The 19,768-nt window shown below is 37.9% G+C and overlaps 1 pseudogene; it reads right to left on the bottom strand.

The window, feature by feature from the left end:
• Nucleotides 1-12,858: 12,858 nt before the first annotated feature.
• On the bottom strand, nucleotides 12,859-17,068 carry LOC116481352 (cysteine and histidine-rich domain-containing protein 1-like; annotated as a pseudogene).
• Nucleotides 17,069-19,768: the final 2,700 nt, after the last annotated feature.

Below are 19,768 nucleotides of genomic sequence, written 5' to 3'. Positions count from 1 at the left end.
AGGTACGTGTCACCACGCCCAGCTAATTTTTTGTATTTTTAGTATGGACAGAGTTTCACCATGTTAGCCAGGATGGTCTCGATCTTTTGACCTCATGATCCACCTGCCTCAGCCTCCCAAAATGCTGGGATTATAGGCGTGAGCCACTGTGCCCCACTGAAACTCTCTTCTCTAAGATGGACTGATGCATGTTCACCAAGTTTTGCATAGCATTTTAGATAATTTACATATTCATTAACTAATCCACTGACCCTGGGCTCCTGGCTTAAGTAAAATCTGATTCTTATCCAAGCTGGGATAAAAATATTTGCTCTCTCAGCTCCAACTTTAGAAAAAGGAAAAAGATGTAAAATAAATAAGAAAATGTTTATAGCATTTAGTGATGATGTTTATTGTGGTTTATTTTTAGAATATTAGGATATCTTGGCTATGTTCAGCTATTGGCAAGGAATTAAGAGAACCATTCTTTGAAATTATTTATTTTTATTAAGTAACACAAGTAACATGATATTATAGCTAATTTAAGAGGTTAGACAATTATTTAATAGAATTACTATGCATATTTTGGTACATTTCCTTTTCGTCTTTTTTTCCCAAGTTAAAAGTAAAAATATCAAAATATTTAAAAGAATATTGTGACGAATTTCAAATACTCATCACCTCGTGTGGCAATATTATTTTTCAAAGATGGCTGGGGTTGGGCGCCGTGGCTCACGCCTGTAATCCCAGCGCTTTGGGAGGCTGAGGCGGGCGGATCACTCCAGGTCAGGATTTCGAGACCAGCCTGGCCAACATGGTGAAACCCCCTCTCTACTAAAAATAGAAAAATTAGCTGGGTATCGTGGCTGTGCGCCTGTGATTCCAGCTACTTGAGATGCTGAGGCAGGAGAATCGTTTGAATACCGGAGGCGGAGGTTGCAGTGAGCCGAGATTGTGCTACTGCACTCCAGCTTGGATGACAAAGGGAGACTCTGTATCACAATAAAACAAACAAAGATGGCTGGAACAGTAACTTTTACCTCACATGCTATTCTTACAATGTGACCTTGCCACGCCCCCATCAAAAGTGGATCCCTCCACTTGACCTGGGTGGACTATTGTGTCTGGAGTAAAATGAAGTGATGCTACATAACTTCAAAAGATGGCTTAAAAATAACACATAATTTCTGCTGGTTTATTTTGGGACACTTACTCTGGGATCCTTTAGTTACAATATAAGAAGTTTGTTTTCTCTGAGGCGACCAAGTGGAGAAACCATTTGGGGGTGAGGGGGAGAGAGAAGGCGGGAGAAGAGGAGGAGGGAGGGGAGACACTTGAAGAGTTTCAGCTCTGGCAGCTCCCATTTGTTTGAGTGAAGAAGGACCCGGTTCCAGTACTGTCTCCAGTACTGCAGGAGAGACGCTGAGAGAGACCTGCCTAACTGATTTGCGTCAACTTCCAAATTATTGATAAAAATAAGGATTATTACTGTCTTAAGACCCTGTTTCTGGATAGTTTGTTAAAAAGCAATAGAAAACTGGAATACCTAAATTGAACAACTACTAACAGATTTCCTTAACTGTTCATCTAATTTTTTTCTTTGCAGGAGAATTTTAAAACAAATCTCAGATAACATGATATTTCACTTCTAATTCATATTACATTTCTAAAAATTAAGAACTTTTTTTGTAACATAGAATGTAAAATATATTTACATAACGTGGTAGCCAGTTCATATTCAAAATTCATTTATTGCTCTCCAAATATATTATTTACATTTATTTTGTTTAAATTAGATTTCAAACAGGGTCCACACATTATATATAATTATTATGTCTCTTACATCTTTTTTTTTGTATTGAATAACTTCAATTTTTTAAAATGCCACTGTTTTGTAGATAAGAATATCATATTTATATTTCTTAAATGTTTTGAACTATAGTGTCCACAAATTCATGCCAAGCACTTTAGCAACATTTTTATAGTGCTATAGCTCCATAACTCTATCTGTTAATAAATATAGTATATATCATTGGGTTGCCACATGTTGGTTTGCTCACTCATTCCCCTAGTGTTGAGTATTTTAAGAACCAATTACCTGTTCCCATTCCTTTGCTATTTTATTCACTACCATCAAATTCATAAATAAATCTTTTTACTTGACTCCAAATTATTTCCTTAAGACAAACTCCCAGAGATAAAAATTTTTAGTCAAAGTTTGTTTAGTATTTTTTGGACTTGCCAAAGAGAAATTGCAACAGACATTTGTTAAAAATGGCAAGACAGGTTTTATTCTGTCAAGTTACTGCAGTACAGGAGAGAGACTTCAGTACAGAACTGTATTCTATATACAGCCAAGGCACCCTGGGATTGATAGCCACTAGGCAGGGTGGGATCAGTGAGTGAAAAATTACTGAGGAACTTGATTAGATATCAACAGCTGGGGAAAATGAGGAACTTGATCAATGATAGAGGCATTCTTGCTAAACTGGCTTCTCAGGACTCTTGCTGAAACTAGACTCAGTCGGCCAAGGATGAGACCTGGTCAAGAAGAGTGCTTAGAGGAGCCTGACTAGTATCCAGTTAAGGAGGAAGTCCTTGTCAGACTCTAGGTACTTGTTACCAAATTCCTTTGTAAAACCAGGATACTAGTAATATAGAGAGGAACACTTCACCAACATCACATCATGAAATTTCAAGAATAATCTATTAGATAAAAATGACACCAGCCAGCTGCGGTGGCTCACGTCTGTAATCCCAGCACTTTGGGAGGCCGAGGCGGGTGGATCACGAGGTCAGGAGATCGAGACCATACTGGCCAACATGGTGAAACCCCGTTTCTACTAAAACACAAAAAATTAGCTGGGTGTGGTTGTGCATGCGTGTAGTCCCAGCTATGATTTTGTACAACAGAACAAACCTTGAATTTGTAATGAATAAAGTCACAAAAACCACCTATGTGTGTTTTTCTATATGAGACGTAGAAAACATATTAGTGGTGGCCTATGGCAGGGCAGTTTGTGGGGAAATATGGGGTTTCTTTTTGGGGTGATGAAAATATTCTAAAATTGTGGTGATAATTGTACAATTTTGTGAATATACTAAAATCCATTGAATTATATACTTTAAATGACACATTGTATGACACGTGAATTAGATCTCAGTAAAGCAATTATATTAAACACAGTACCATGTTCTTGAGTGTTTTTGGATTTTATTAATAATATTTGAAATATTTATATTTGCTTTCTAGCTATAGTTTCTCTTTTGAAAGTTTAAATGAATTTAAACAACATATTTTAAAAAGTTTTTTTTGTTTAAAACATTACGTGTATTTTTTAACAAACGAAAATAGTAGGCAAAAGAATAATATATTTTCCCAGAAAACATGTTGTTGAAGAATAAAGCACTCATTTCAATCCTTGGGAAAACTGAGCAAATTAATATGATGTAATATTGAAGCAGTTTTGCATGAAAAAATACAACAGATTAAAGAGGCAACATCTAATATGCCAGAACAATAGAAATTACAACCAAATACAGAATACTGTAACTTAGAGATGATCTATTCACTGCCATATCCATTCAAATTTCTTTTTTGTTTCTTTTTTTAAGATGAAGTTGCCCAGGCTGGAGTGCATTGGCACGATTTCAGCTCACCGCAACCTCTGCCTCCCAGGTTCAAGCGATTCTCCTGCCTCAGCCTCCCAAGTAGCTGGGATTACAGGTAATTTTTTAAAAAAGCTAATTTTTTTTTGTTTTTAGTAGAGACAGAGTTTCACCATGTTGGTCAGGCAGGTCGCACCTGGCCAATGGGTAGCTTTTTAAAAGGGATCTGTTGTGCATTTATTGAGTTTAGAATTTTGTAGATGCACATGTTCAGAAATATCAGTGAATGAAAATCACAGGCTGGGCGCAGTGGCTCACGCCAGTAATTCCAGCGTTTTGGGAGTCCGAGGAGGGTGAATTACCCGAGGTCAGGAGTTCAGGACCAGCCTGGCCAACATGATGAAACCCATCTTTACCAAAAAATACAAAAAAAAAAAAAAAAAAAAAAAAATTAGCCAAGCCTGGTGGCGTCCTGTAATCCTAGCTACTTGGGAGGCTGAGACAGGAGAATTGCTTGAACCCAGGAAGCAGAGGTTTCAGTGAGCTGAGATCACACCATTGCACTCTAGCCTGGGTGATGAGAGTGAAACTCTGTCTCTCAAAAAAAAAAAAAAAAAATTACAAACAGAAACTGAGATTCATGAAGGGAGTGGTCTCATGGTGCAGAAGCTTAGTCTCAGGGCTCTGGTGGGTGCCCTAAGGAACCTAAAACAAAAGTATTTCTTTTACCTGCTTTGCAGGCTTATCAAATGGTGCCATATGAGGACTCTGGGAATGACATTTATCCAATAATGGGATAATCAGATATTTAACTGCTCTTTGAGATACCGTTTGGAAATTGGTAACAACTCAATCTCCTGCTTTATTAGACTCAAGCCCCAGGTGACAACCCATCTCAAGCAAATCTCTTTTGGTCCTTCTAGGGTATTTTAAACTTGATTTAATTCAGAGCAATCAGAAAAAGTAGAGAATGGATACTTGCCAACACAAGAATGAGACATTTCAGCAGTGGTTTATCTAGGAAAATTTACTATTTGCTATTAGTGTTAGAATTAAAATCCCAAGAGAGATTTGCCATTCTCATCCTAGAATTCCCTCCCCAACCAAGTTCTGAGCAGCTGCTATGCAGGCAGATTCTCAACAGCCTCCAAGACTTCTCACCCCCTGTACACATCCTGAATGATCCCTGGGACTGAGAATAGGATGGATTTTATTCTCATGATTAGATGATGAAAATCAAGTGGGCTGGCCTGACCTAATCACATGAGCACTTTAAAAGCACTTTCCTCCAGCTTGTCACAGTAAGGAAGTTAGAAACCGGAAGTGTGAGAAGGATTTGACACGTCATTGCTGGCTTAAAGATGGAGGGAATCATGTGGCACAGAACTGGGGGTGACCTCTAGGAGCCGAGTGACCCCCAGCTGAGAGCCAGCAAGGAAATGGGAACCTCAGTCCTACAACTGCAAGGAACTGAACTCTGTCAACACCAGGAATCAGTTTGGAATTGGATTTTCTCCGAGAGCCCCCAAATGAGAACTCAGTCCAGCTGATACCTTATTTCTGCCTTGGGATACCCTGAGCAGAGAACCAAGTCATGTTGTCCTAAAATTCTAACACATTAATGTGAGCCACTAAATCAGTTTTATTTTAAGCTTCCATGCTTCTAGTAATTTTTACCCAGCAATAGAAAACTAATGCAAATGTGTAGCCATTTTTACCTTATTAAAAGTATCTGTGACTAATAAAAACGTATCAGCAGTTTGACTCTCAGGCCAGCTAACACATTTCCCCTCAGGAAGCAGGAATAAATTGAGGAGAGATACCGCCTCCAGCTGTGAATAACCAGGCCACGTAGCAGAACCTCACGCCAGGCATAAAATCACACAGAGCTTCCAATGTCAAAAAGCAGGTTTTAGACACCTTGCAGGCAGTCCTGCCCTCATTAATGACTTAAATGATTATACATTTAGCACATGCATGTTTTCAGATTCTGTGTTTTAGGTGTAATTCAACATCAGAGATGACCTGGCAGTTTGGTCTCTATCCTGAAAATATAAATATCGATTTTTTTGGATAAATTTCCAGTGGGTCTGCGTTTTTCAATTAGATGTTATCAGGCATGTATTTAAGATTTAAAGAATGCTTAAAAGTTGTAACTAGGTAATATATTCTGGAAAATCTCTGAAAAAGAAAAAAAATTATGTGAAAGTGACTTTTTTTTTTTTAACCAAAACAGCTATATTAACATAAGCTATTGGTGTTTTTGAGGTTGCCACCAAAAGCCTAGCCTCACATTAACAGATTTTTAATAATTTACTTAGATACTTTCTCAAATTGGATAATGAAGGACGTCTTGTTTACTAATGAATGTCTAAGTTTGAGACATTATTTTTTAGGCAGATATACTCCAGGTATTCAATGTTGCTCTTATTGTTTGGGAGAGAGACAAATACAAACATATTCTAAGTTTTCCTTGTTGTAATATTTCATTTGGTCATTGAAAAATATTTCTTCTTCCTTGACATTTATTTGCTGTAATTCATTTATTCTCTTTTATTCATTACCTAAAAAATTTTACCTGGGACAATACTAGTGTGTAGAAGCGTGGGATTTGGAGTCTGGGGGAAGCTGCTAGCCTATTCATTTATTCTCTTGCTTTTTCTTCTTCCTACTTTTTAATTGTATACATTGCAGCATACAATAAAAGACATTTCTAGCCACCCCTGCAACTGGGTATAGCCATATATCTGTACTTTGGCCAACAATATGACAGTGGATGTACTGCTTGCAACTCAGGAGAAGACATCGAAATGGGTGTAGACTCGGTGTTGGGGGATGTTCTTTTTGTGCCTCTTTCCTTTCCTCCTCCTTAGGACTGAATAGGGGAGGTGATGGTTGGAGCTCCATACCTTTCAGGAGCCCTTAGACTTGAAGTCTTGAATGTGGATAGTGGGATAGAAAGATAGGAGGCTGGTTCCTAACAACACCACAGATCTTCCAGAACAGCCATAGATTATCCATCACTGGATTTCTCTCATGTAAGTGAGAAACAAATTTTGATCCTTTAGGAAAGACTTATATTTTCGTTTATTAGATGGGCCTCTCCTCATCGTACTACTCACAGAATAGAACAGATCTGGGCTTTAGTCTGAGAAAGGAGCAACCTACCTTCTTCCTACTTTACCTGCAGAAGTCCTCCTCATCCTTCCTATCTGAACTCAGGTGTCATCTCTACCAAGAAGCCATCCCTGGTTTCCTTAGTCTGGGTCAAGTGCTTCCAAAGTACCTTAAACACATCAATCAACACAATGTGCTGGGATTTTTAATTTACTATCACTTTTTAGATGACAAATTTTTTGAGGACTATCTGTATAGTAGATACACATATACACATTTATATATATTTTTATTGCTTTAACAGGACTAAAAGATTTATTGATTTCCAGCTTTGTCACTTAATATTACATGAATTTGAATAATCTCTTTGAATTTCAGTTTCCTTTTAAGTGAAATGGGAAGTTAATATCTGATTGATATAACAAATTATATTTTTAAAAACTTATATGAAGTCCATTGCTTTGTACTTGGTGGACAAGTAATAGTTATTAGTGCCTATTATTCCCTCTAAAAAGTAGACAAGTGAGGATTCATATATATGTATTTCTTAAAGTTAATTAAAATTCAAATTGAAATATAATTTTAAAAACTTCTGTTTCCTGGCAACCAATTACAGACACAGTCGAGTACAAAGAAAACTCCAGAAATATTATAATAAAAGTTCACTTCTAATTGCATTGTTGTCTAAGTTAAGAGAATTGTGGTCAACGACTGCCATACCTGGGAGCTTCTTACATTTATAAAGAGCCACAGAATTCATCTACATCAAATTAGTGCTGAGAATATCCTCCTCTAAAAACACATTGCAGCCATTCGTCTGTGAGGTGCATTGACAGAACATCCTCGCAAGGGGGCACCATTGCAATTCCTATCACCTGGGTGACAGCGCAGAACTTTATTTGCAATGTTAGTTATTTTTAATCTTTTAGTAAGCTGCACTAACTCCCAGCCTCTGAAGGGAAGACTTTTTAGGAAAATGATCAAAATACTAGATGTAAAGTCAGTATTAAGAGATAACAAGGGGAAGCTAAAAAAGTGACCATTTGAAAGAATGGTTCAATGTAAAAACAACTTTCTTGGTAATATTTTCTTATGAAACACCCATGAAAAGCCTCTGTTTTAGTTCAACAATAAATGTAGTATTAATAAACCAAAGGGAAGCTGACAAAAGGTTGGCCTGAACACAAAGTGGATTCAACATATGTCATTTGTTATCTCCAGAAAACGAAATGGCAATCAAAATTTGAAAAATGTCATATGCTTTTATAAAGTACTTTACATACTAGCTCCCACAGTTCTAAGAGGTAGATTATTCAGCTATTATTTAAGCCCCATTTTAGAGAAAGGTTTAGAAAGGTTAATTGGCTTATCCAAGGACTGATAGCAAGTTCACAGCAGAATTACAGTCTTGAACCCAAGTGGAGTAAGTTGTTTGTTCATATCTGTTAAATAAAGCTATTTGGTGCTTCCTCCTTATGCAGATGTGCTTCATTCTTAAACTCAAGGCAGCTTTTAAAATTTATTTTTCCAGAATGGTAGGATAGTTTATTTTAGGATTCTAGAAGAAGGTGTTATTATTATCTAAGTATCTAAGAATCAAGGTTGGGAGTAGGCAATGAAGACTGATCTAAGGGGTTTTAGAATTCTGTAAACAGGTCTGTGCCACATAGAGAGGTGACATTTCTTACAGGTTCACAAGTCCTATAGTTACTAAAATAAGCATGACCTAATTTTAGCTCACTGTTAGTGCTTCCTTATTTACCCCAGCAAGTAACAGTTTAACCTGCATTCATCATTGATATAATCAGAAAAACATCTATATATATATAATTTTATTATGAATAAACTACCAGCTTAAACAAGGATGTAAAAATGGTTGGCAATGGCATCAGGGAAAATGCTGAATGAAGAACAGAACTTGACCCCAAGACCACTGTATTCTTCTGAGAGAGAACCATCTGCTGCTGAGGTTCTGGGCAATGAAACTCAAAGCTGAATATCACGACAGTAACTCAAACAACTCTTGAAACTATGTCAGAGGTCACAATGTCGAACGCCTTTAGAAGCTAGATTGGCAACACAACAAAGATGTTAGATAAGTATAAGAATTTTTTTTTCTAGTCTCAGTAGTTTTAATTTTCCCACTTTCGATAGATGTAATAGAGAAAGATTTCATTTTTCTTAGCTCTCCTCTAAGAATAACCACACAAACAGGATGGCAATGATACCTGGAACCCTTGGCATGGTGAAAACAACATGAAATGAAGGTTCTATGGTGACTGAGGGGACATTTCTATGTAAGGGGATAGCCACTTCTCAGCTCTCGCTCTTTGCTAGCTTGAGGGAAGGTAGGTATAACTTTACCAGATCTTCAGCTTTTTAAAGAGAAGCTGAAAATCTGGATTTTTATGTGAAGTCTTCTTGCTTGTTAAAGTTTTCAAGTGACACAAAAATTTAAATATGTTGTGCTGGCTGGGCAAGCCTGTGAGCTAGCAGTCTGCAACCATGGAACTATGCCTTAATTTCTGGTTGCCACCTCTCTCCTAAGCTTCTGACCTGAGTGATCGATTAGCTAATAGACATCTCTATTGGGATCAAAGTTCTCATAAGTTCAACACATATCTAAAGCCAAACCTACAGTCTTTCCTGTAGAACCCACGCTTTTTCTGCTACGAATGCCTTTAATCAACAGCTCCAACATCCACTCTGCTGTTCCAGCTCCAAACTGGTGGTTGCTCTACACTTCTCTCTCTGCCTTGCCACCCACACTTAATTGAGAATGACAGTTTATCAGTTTTTCTCCTAAAACATTTATTCTACATATACTTAAGACCTGTCATGTCCCAGGTAGTATTCTAGGTGCTAAGGAAATACGCAGACTCCATGATCTTTGTGCCCAGGGTTGTCATTCATGACTAGGAAAAAAGAAGGAATTTTCTCCATGACCACCTTTTCCATCCTTATCAGTGATTTTCTTTCTTACTTCCTTAGTAATGTTGGAAAATGCAAGAGTGAGTGAGTCTTCTGGGTTTTATTTTGGTTTTAGAAATATAGTTTCCTAATTACAAAGATTCGATGAACATATTGTTCAGGTTTTATAAAATGGCCTCAACTTGCCAAAGGATACTGGTTGGCTAATTGAATAAATAAAATATTAAGTCTTTGAGTGTCATCTGGGTGGAGAAGCCTCGGGACATTATTCTGATACAGCCACTGGTATTTGGTTTATTCCTAGAACACGCACCAAACTTCTTGACTTCCATCTCTTTTTCAGCTCCATAATCCATATGTAAATTCTATGCCTCACCTTGTAATTCATCATCTCTGTCTTTTTATTTCTAATGTGAGCTGCTTCTTCTTCTTCTTCTTTTTTTTTTTTTTGAGTCTGAGTTTTGCTTTTGTTGTCCAGGCTGGAGTGCAATGGCACAATCTCTGCTCACTGCAACCTCCACATTCCAGGTTCAAGTGATTCTCCTGCCTTAGCCTCCCAAGTAGCTGGGATTACAGGCATGCACCACCATGCCCAACTAATTTTTTGTGTTTAGTAGAGACAGGATTTCACCATGTTGGTCAGGCTGGTCTCGAACTCTTGACCTCAGATGATCCACTTGCCTTGGCTTTCAAAGTGCTTGGATTACAGGCATGAGCCACTGTGCCCAGCCTGACGTGAGCTTTTTAAGCAATTTGTTTGCTATGCCTAGTGTTGGAAAGACAGAGACAGGTGCTGGGAGGATCAGGATGATCATGAGCATTTAAAGTAGAGAGAGAGAGAGATCGGGAAGAGGGATGCAAAGTGCTAAAAGGTATGGAGAAAGGAGGAAAGGTGATTAGATGCATTGGAGGAGAATGAAGCATGTGAATTCAGCCTGGTCCCTGAAAGATCTATAGGATTTCAACAGATGGAAAAGAAGACAAAGAGAATGTAGTTGGATGGAATATTCAGAGCACAAGTTGAAAGATGTGAAGGTACATTCTGCATTCAGGAGATAGTGTCCTCTGGAGAGGCTCCCGCAAGGCATAGTGAGGGCAGTGGGAGGAGTGAGGCAATGGGGTAATCCGAGATTATGTTACACAGAGGCTTTAGAAGGAGGCCTTAACAAGGAGCGAGAACAGAAGGCACAAGTTTGGGGTTCCTGAGTGGAAAACGTCAAGCGATTCAAAGCAGCTTTTTCATATCTGTAAGACCAAAGCCTCCAACACCTTGCCTGGAACTGTGGTTCTTAGATGTGCAGTTTTTCTTTCTGAGCTACAGCACTGTGCCAAGTGTGAATCCAGGTAGAAAAACAGAAATACCACTCTGCTGTCTTGAATTACAGGACAGTTTTCACACATGCTCTACTTGGAGTATCCTATTGGTCAGACTGGCTGAAGGACTAAGCAGAGAAAGAAGGGAAAAAAAGTTAATTTGTTGTTAGAGGATTCTAGAAGCATAGGCTTTGGCAGGTTTTAAAAGCAAAATTTACAGCTTTAATAAAACTGGTAAAGTCATCCTAACCTTTATGTGGTGAATATGATTTGATATTCACTGAAGATAAATTAGACTTGGTGAGTTTCCCCAGGGCGCCTGCTGGAGACTAAAATGGCATTGTCTGAAATGAACTCAAGGAATCATCTTTGGAGTTAGATGCGGGTGAATTTGAAGAGATGAGGACCAGGCTAAGAGTTCAAGCATGACGTGAACAAATATGAAATAGAATTTAAGTCAGATGGTGTTCAGTGTTTTTTAGGTATCATGGTGTATACAAAAATCCAGAGGAAAGCAGGAGCAGGCTCAGAGGGGCCTTAGTTGGCTCACGTCCAGAATCACAGGCTCCATTGTGTCCCATGATGTCTGACCCCCATTCTTATAGGGCCATACGTTCATTTAGTTAAAACAGCATATAAAACCATGTGTAATTTCATCTTATTTATCTCTCCAGATCCAGCAAGAAGACAATTTGCACATAATGACAGATTGGCTCAGGTATCTAGCCCCAAATAGAGGGTCTGGTTGTGATCCATCATCATGACATTTCAGCTTTAACAAATATGGCTGCTCACAGAGGACACAATACATGACTGACATTGGAGGGACCGAATTTTTTGGAGCCATCCATCAATAAGAAAAAGGATGGAGGGTTTTGATGGAATATGACCTTCATCAGTTATCAGTGGCATGAGTTTTACCTCAAACCCTATTAAGATCCTTTTTTAAAAAATAATTAAGCTATTTTATTTAATATGTCATAGTTGTCATAAAGTTCATACATTTCACTTTTTGATACCCTAATGTATTTCCATGAACCTTTAAGTCTACAATTTTATAAATATAGTTTTCCATCCAAGAAGCCAGATGTAGATAATTTTTTTTATATGTAACTAATTAAAGGCTTTACAAGAAGTTAGGCTGTAAACAGTTACAATTTTGCCATAACACCACGGAAAGACACTTAATTAGGAAAGAGTTTTTTTCTACATTATTGCTTAGTCTTATAAAATGGTAAATTTTAACCAAATTGATACCTTTGTGTTCTTATTTGTTTCATATACTCTTAAATCATACTGCTTGGTAAGTGATATAAATATTGATATAATTTTTAAATTCAATTAGTTGTAAACAAATTCTGATTTGTTAATAAGTGCATATATTTCCCTTTAACTACCTACTATACTACCTCAGAATTAATCCTCCTATAAAAAAAGAACCCTCCCACATAGAAAAAATAATGCAGAGCTTCATCTCTTCCTCAAAGATTTTCATATGTTATAGGAACACAAATCCATAAAAAGGATTAAAATTTGACATTTCATCTTGCCTTACTAATTATGAGATAATAGAGATGTGACAAAAACAAATGTTCCTTAATGTTTTTTGGCCTAACATAATATTATACTAAGAAATACTGCAATTATGTTGGTGAGCTATTTTCCAGCTTCTCCAAGTATAGGACACAACTATGGTTCTATCAGCGAGGAGAAATGAATAATCAATCTTACGTAACTCAAAAGAACGATGGGAGGCACAAAAAGATAAACTGACTTTGGCTTTTAAGAACCTGATGTTGATCTTGAAATGCCAGATTCAACAACACAACAAAACAAAAGATTACAGCAGCAAGATACCACTTTGCCACACATTATTAAGAATTCTGAAATAGGCAATAGCTCAATCACTCAATGTGTTGTATCTTCTGTTTGTTTTTCTTGCTTTTTGGTTGCAGGCAATTCAAGGCGTGCCTATTGCATAGGACCAGCTATTCTTACTGTGCTCTCTGTCTGCATTGCAGTCATAGCTACCTAATTTCACTTTACAACAATCACAATCCATAATTTTGCATTTTGATGAAATTTCTTCTCTTCTTCAAATACAATGCGTTGCTTTTGTTGTTGATGTTGTTGTTGAGACAGAGTCTTGCTCTGTTGCCCAGGCTGGAATACAGTGGTGCAACCTCGGTCACTGCAACCTCTGCTTCCCAGGTTCAAGTGATTCTCATGCCTCAGACTCCCAATTAGCTGGGATTACAGGCATGCACCACTACACCTGGCTGACTTTTGTATTTTGGTAGAGACGGGTTTCATCATGTTGGCCAGGCTGGACTTGAACTCCTAGGCTCAAGCGATCCACCGGCCTTGGCCTCCCAAAGTGCTGGGATTATAGGCATGAGCCACCATGCAATGGGCCACATTCAAATGCAATGTACACATTTAATAATGTACTATTTGCTTTTACTCAACTAAGTTCTGGAAGTGAGTTTTTAGCATCTATGGAAATTGTGGTCTCTTGCCTGATGCCAGGCCTGTCTACATGGAATAACTTTGTTCCCAGCATTTTTTTTCTGTGGTCTACATGTGTTTCCTTTTTGCACAGCCCTCTTGGGCTAAGAACATATTAAAATCAGAAGTTTATTTTATTTTCTTCAATAGTTTCAGAGTTTCATCTCCTCATGGAAAAGAGGTGCTCCAGAATGATAGACACAGGCTTTCTCTAGATTCTGTGGACCCTGAGGTGTCTTTGAACATGCTCCGTTTTCACATGAGGTCCCAATCTTGATTTCTTCACTGTCTTCTTATCTTATTCATTCCCTTACGACAGTTTATCAAGTGCTTGTTTTAGGCAGGCAGATGCTTTTTAGTTCCAAATTTGTCATTGGTTTACCTGGACTTGGCCTTTTTATTGATTCTGCTGGGTTAGAGGCTTGAATGATGTGCTCCTGAAATTTGGGTTTTGATTCAAATAGTTCTTTCTTCTCTGTAGTCTTGACTTCAGGTTTGACTGGCTCAGGTGACATCTCACTATTCTGTTTACCTGTTGTACAGCCTGCAATGCATAAGGAATCAGAAAAATCAGTGGTGCTTCTCTTACAGTTAGACCAACCCTCTAATGCATCGCAAAGACTGGAATACCTGGGTGGGATGAACAGGTGTCATTGGAATTGGCCCCTAGATTGAAGCATTGACTGCAGCCCGGTTATTGCTAGGCAATGACATTTTCTTTTCCCACCATTACAGCGAGGTCCAAACACCAGGAACCACAAGCCAAGTGTTTACCACTTCCTGTAGCAAGCACAGGTCTGACGGCTGAGGCGACTGCTGACTTCTGGAAATGGCTCCCGATTCTTTTACATTGTATTTTTTCCTTTTAGAATGAATATCCAAGGATCATATATTTTTGTTACTTGGGAGCTACATGGAGACTCTCCAATCAGTTGCAATCTAAGTTTGTGGCTCTTTTACCAAGATTGCTAAATCTTCCTTGAAAGATAAATCAGAGAAAGGGAACTTAATTTTGATTGGTCAATTACGAAGTCAAACGGAGTCTCATTTTTTTGTATGTGATTCTTTGGATTTTTATAAGGGGTTAGAATATCATTCAATCAAATTTGGAGAGAGACCATGCAAGGAGCATTAGCTGTGATGTACCCCAATTTTATTTTCAGACAGTCAAGATGGAAATATTACAAAAGCTTACTCTTTAAGAGAAAGTGAAGGGATTTAAGAATTAGGCCAACTGTAAAACGTTTCTAAATAAATATACACTTATTAAGAATTAAGTCTTTATGGTTCAAAATTAGAAAACAGATGCATCAACAACATAAGAGAGAAGAAAGTGATTGGTGAAAGAACTTAAAATAGGCTATTTACTCTAGCTGGCACCATGATTGCCAAGTTAGTTGAGCCTGTGGATATGTAATTACTTGGGTCTCTAATACTCAACATCCCAATCTAGGTTCAATCACCCAAGTCTTTAGCTTGAGTTGCTCAGATAATCCATGAACCCTCTAGGATACTTTCCACAGAGTTAGAGGAGACAGAGTCCAATTGGAATCCAGTTCTAGTGGGAGTTGTCCCCCTAGGTTAAAGAGCTACTGAGAGGCGTTCTAGTTACAGTACTCATTAGCGTGCATAGGAGAATACTGTGCCACAGCGTGTTGGGGATGCTCACTACGCTTTTTAAGACACTGCATGCTGATTGATTAGTTGTTCTCCCCATAGCTCTGGGAAGAAATTAAATGCAGTCTCTCATTTTGCTAAAGTAAAAAAAGAGGCAGAGACAGTAAGAGACTTACTTTATGCCATAAATGAAGGCCACATTAACATGAGCGCTGTGACTTTTTCTGACTTTAGACAAATGTTTTAAAAAAAACACCTAAAAAGATTTGTTCTGTTATAATAGAAACCTAATTTGAACCAACTTGAATTAAACGAAAAGGACACTAGGATCTCTTAGGACTCTAAGAGCAGGGGCTCTTCATAGTCTCCAGAGGGCAATCAGGAACTGGAGTGCTGTGGAGATGCAGGAAGTCCCCTCAGTGAATCTGTTTTACTCTTCTTTTCTTACTGCAGATCACTTTTCTGTATTTCCCAGTTCAAATGGTAGTTTTGAACATGTTAATGAAGGCCTAAGAGTAAAATGCAAGGAATGGCTTGGAGAAAGCCAGTATAAAATCCAAAAAGGTGAGGGAGGGTTCTGGAGGTGAGTGGACAGAGAAACCATGATGGAAGAGGTTGGTGTAAATTCATAATGGAAACCTAAAAGTAAACAGCAACAAGTAGAAAAGCCAGGAATGACTAAAGGAAGGTGACGGCTTGGCTATATTTCAGCACCAACATGTATGTGAATCTATTTTATTTTTATTGTTTAATGCATTGGGGTGTGTCCACTCTTGCTGGGAAAGTTTGAGGGGAATATTGTGTCTTCATGAAATAATAAGACTTTATGGTAAGGAAGCAGAATGATTGATCTTTGGAGGAGTGTTGTTCATAATTCTGTAATGGAAGGATTAGCAAAAAGGCAGGGTAGTGTTTGCATAAGAAGGCGAATGAACAAAAGAGACATCTGTTGATGACTGAACTTTCTTTCCCATCAATCTCTTTCTTTTTTCTTTCGTTTGGCTGAATTTTATTATTAGAAGTCAGAAAATGACAATTAGAATTTTATTTCTACAATTGATCATTAACAATGAGAGCCCTAAAGAGTTTGGGAATTTTCAACTTTAATAGAATTTCCTGTGTTCAACAAAAGAACCTTTCCATATGGCCACATTATTTTTTAATTTCAATGGATTCTTTCATCCGGAGACACTGTTGAGTAGTCCATATTGTATTGTATGATACTGTGTGCTAGACAGCACAAAGTTAGGCACTGCTCAGAGTCCACACTGTTCTAAGCATTTCATCCATATTAACTCACATATCCATATGTGCATCCAGTGACACAGACACTGTTATTTTCTTATTTTTCTGATGAGGAAACTGAGGCGCAGAGAATTCAACAACTAGCCCTGTGTCACACAGGTAGGAAGTAGAATATGATGTCAGCATGCAGACTCCACAGCTCTTCCCTTAACTCACTATCTTCTCAAAAGGCTACAAATAAAAATGTCTACAACAAACGGCAACTTATGATGTGCACTGAGAGGAGTTTTCCAGAAGCAGAGAAGGCGTGACTGATTCCCAGCTGTTTGATCTGTCTCTCAAAAAACGTTTAATGATGGAGGACTGTGAATGTTGAACTTGACTGGTAGGCAACAGGGACCCATTAGAGGATTAGAGATTTTGGAGAAGGACAATTACCATGGTGATGCTTTAGTTGGGAAGATCATTTGGCAACTCCTGTGAAGAATGGTTTGGTGTGGGAGAATGCGGTGATGAGAATTAGGGTCTTAGGATCTGGGTAGGAGGCCAGCTAGGAGCAATCTTGCAATTGGCCTAGGTGGGAAGTGATTTGTGTTTGATAATATGATTTTGGGAGACATGGAGAATATTTAAAAAGATATACCTTAATAGCTTCCTCTTTTCTCAGCTTTCCTTCTTTACAACAAGCACACTTACTTTTTCTGGTTCCTTTCCCTGCGAGAGTTTTGCAACGCAACAAAATGGTCATGTTTGTGCCTTTGATGTTTGAGTGCTAACCAGGCTACATTCTGCTGTTTGTGATTTGAAAGGTAGCCATGTGGAATAAATGAAAGCATGATCCTCAGTCTATGTTCTTGTTTAGGGTGGACCTTCTGCAGTAGCTTCAATGGCTTTGGTGAGGTCTGACATATTCTAGATGTTTAAACATAAGCAAAGCCTTTTGAAGGCCTTGCCTGATGTTGATTAGTCTCCAGAAAATGACAAGCTGTGACACCAGCTCCCAAGCAATTACATACCAGGGGAAGATGTATCTTCAGCTCTTTCCATTTCTGCCCTTTACTTGAGAGTATTTCCTTCTTTAGGAAAGCCTTAATGCCTTTATATCCCTCAGTGCTTTACAATTAGTGCTTTACATTTGTATTATTTGGCTTTTTACTAGTAATTCCAACTAGGGCCTGTTATAATATGTGGCTGCTTATTTTCTTTCATGGACCTTAAGTCATTTCTTTTAAAAATGACTTGTCCTGAAAGCATTATGGTAAGTGAAATAAGCCAGACACAGAAGTGCAAACATTGTATAAATCCACTTACATGAAGTACCTACAATTCTGAATTCTGTCAAATTCATAGAAACGGAAAGTAGAATGGTGGCTGCCAGCTCCTGGGAGGAGAGAGGAAAGGAGAGTTAGTGTTTAATGGGTACAGAGTTTCAGATTGGAATAATGAAAGAGTTCTGGAGATGGATTCTTGCAATTGTTGCACAAAAATGTGAATCTATTTAATGCTACCAAACTGTACTCTTAAAAATGGTTAAAATGACAAATTTTATCTTATGTATATTTTACCACAATAAAAAATTGAGTGGTACTAACTTATCCTATCCTACTTTCCCCTTGCAGGGATGATTTGTCGGTGGCTTGGTTTTAAGGCTCTCACATTAATGATTCTACATTGCTTAAGATTCTTTTTATTTTTTCAATGGGCAACCTACAAACATTTATTAAACATCAGCCAGACCTTATCATTCGCATCCAGGTAAATTATTGAACCTCTTTGCCCAGAGCTGCATTTTACAAGCCAAATTGTTACAATCTTGCCAATGCACCACAATGTAGCAGTTCTTCATCGTGATGTGAATTTCACCCAGAGTTCTTTGTCTCATGACCAAGAGAATTAAGGAGCTTGTACACAAAGGGTAAGTTGGAGCAAAAGTTTAATAAGTAAACAAAGAAAGCTCTCTACTGTGGAGAGGGGACCTGGAAGAGGGTTGTCACTGCCATTTTTACAGTTGAATGCAAGGCTTTTATAAAAAAACAATGAGGGCTGGGCATCTCATTTGCATAAGGTGCGAGCTGTGTAGCTCCACTCTGTCCTCCTAGTGCGCATGCAGACCCTTAGTGAGTTACTCCATTATTCCTTTGTTCCCCTTACTGCACATGTGTTAAGGGATAGAATTTTCCATTGCGGACATGTCTGAGCAAGTTACCCATGTAGACTTGCTTATCTGTGTAGCTGTGGGCATGTGTTAGGCAAGCTCACCTATGCAAGTTCCCTTATCTGTGCATGAAGCTTGATTTTTCAGGCTGTTCTTTTGTTTGAAAAAATTCAACCAAGGACCCACCCTAACTGCCTGCCTGACAGGTTTCTTCATATCTCCTTTCTCAATATTCTCCTGAAGACCATATCTACAAGGCATTAAAGATGTCATCAAAGAAGGAGAAAATAATGCAGAATCACAGAGCTTGAGAAATTGAGAGTTAAGTATATTACTCTACCACTGGACTTTTCAGAGACTTTACTGTACTAACGTGCATAAAACATTCTCAAGAAGGGAGCATAGTATGTCCATTTCCCCAAAATTTCTCACCACACAACTGTTAAATAACAAATAATCTCTTGAAGCTAGAATGTATTGGAAAATAGTTTAGGGAATAGTGGCCAACAGAATAAAGTCCACTATTCAGTATGACCCCCAACATCTCCTATGATGACTCCATTTAAACTTTCAGCCATGTATTACATTTTCCTGCACTTGCATAGTACACAGCCATACTTCTTGATATTTCCTGAGGGAAATTTGCAGTCTTGGCATTTCATGTGTTGAGGCTTGGTCTGATGTGCTCTCCTCTCATTTTGTCCTTCTAAAACACTTCACCTTGTTCACTTCAAAGTTTTACCTGTTCTGTTAAGTGTAAATGAGTTACTCTTCATTTGTAATCACCATAGCAAACTTTTTTTGTTGTTGTTGTTTTTAGCATTAGTGCATAGATTAGCTAATTACATGAGCAATGATGGCATCCTACCACCTATTCCTGTTAACTGTTCGCAAGTCTCTCTTACCTACCAAATATTAAGTTTCAGGAATGTGAGGTAAGGCATTATGTCTTATTTATCTTTGCATTTTCCAGCCTGTTGTCATTCACATTAAATAGGTGCTCATGTGTATATAATTATAAAGTTGAATTTAATAACTAAGCAGCACCCAAGATGTACAGAGCTCTGAGCCAGGTTTAATTGATTACATTAAAAATATCAGTCACAGCTTCTGTTCTAAGAGACAGAAAACCAACATATGCAGATCTGAAGTAATTTTCAAAAAATTATAAAGTAAAATAGCTGGTACAAATGGTGGAATAGAAATAGAATACATGAATACTGAGGCAATGAACAATTAAAGAATAATCTAAGTTGGTTAGGTTTAGGGATATTGTTTGAGGTGAGTTTTTTT

Source organism: Hylobates moloch, unplaced genomic scaffold (genome assembly GCF_009828535.3).
Source record: "Hylobates moloch isolate HMO894 unplaced genomic scaffold, HMol_V3 SCAFFOLD_3, whole genome shotgun sequence".
Lineage (NCBI taxonomy): Eukaryota > Metazoa > Chordata > Mammalia > Primates > Hylobatidae > Hylobates > Hylobates moloch.
The sequence above is the reverse complement of the archived record's forward strand: the minus strand, read 5'-3'. Positions and strand labels throughout refer to the sequence as shown.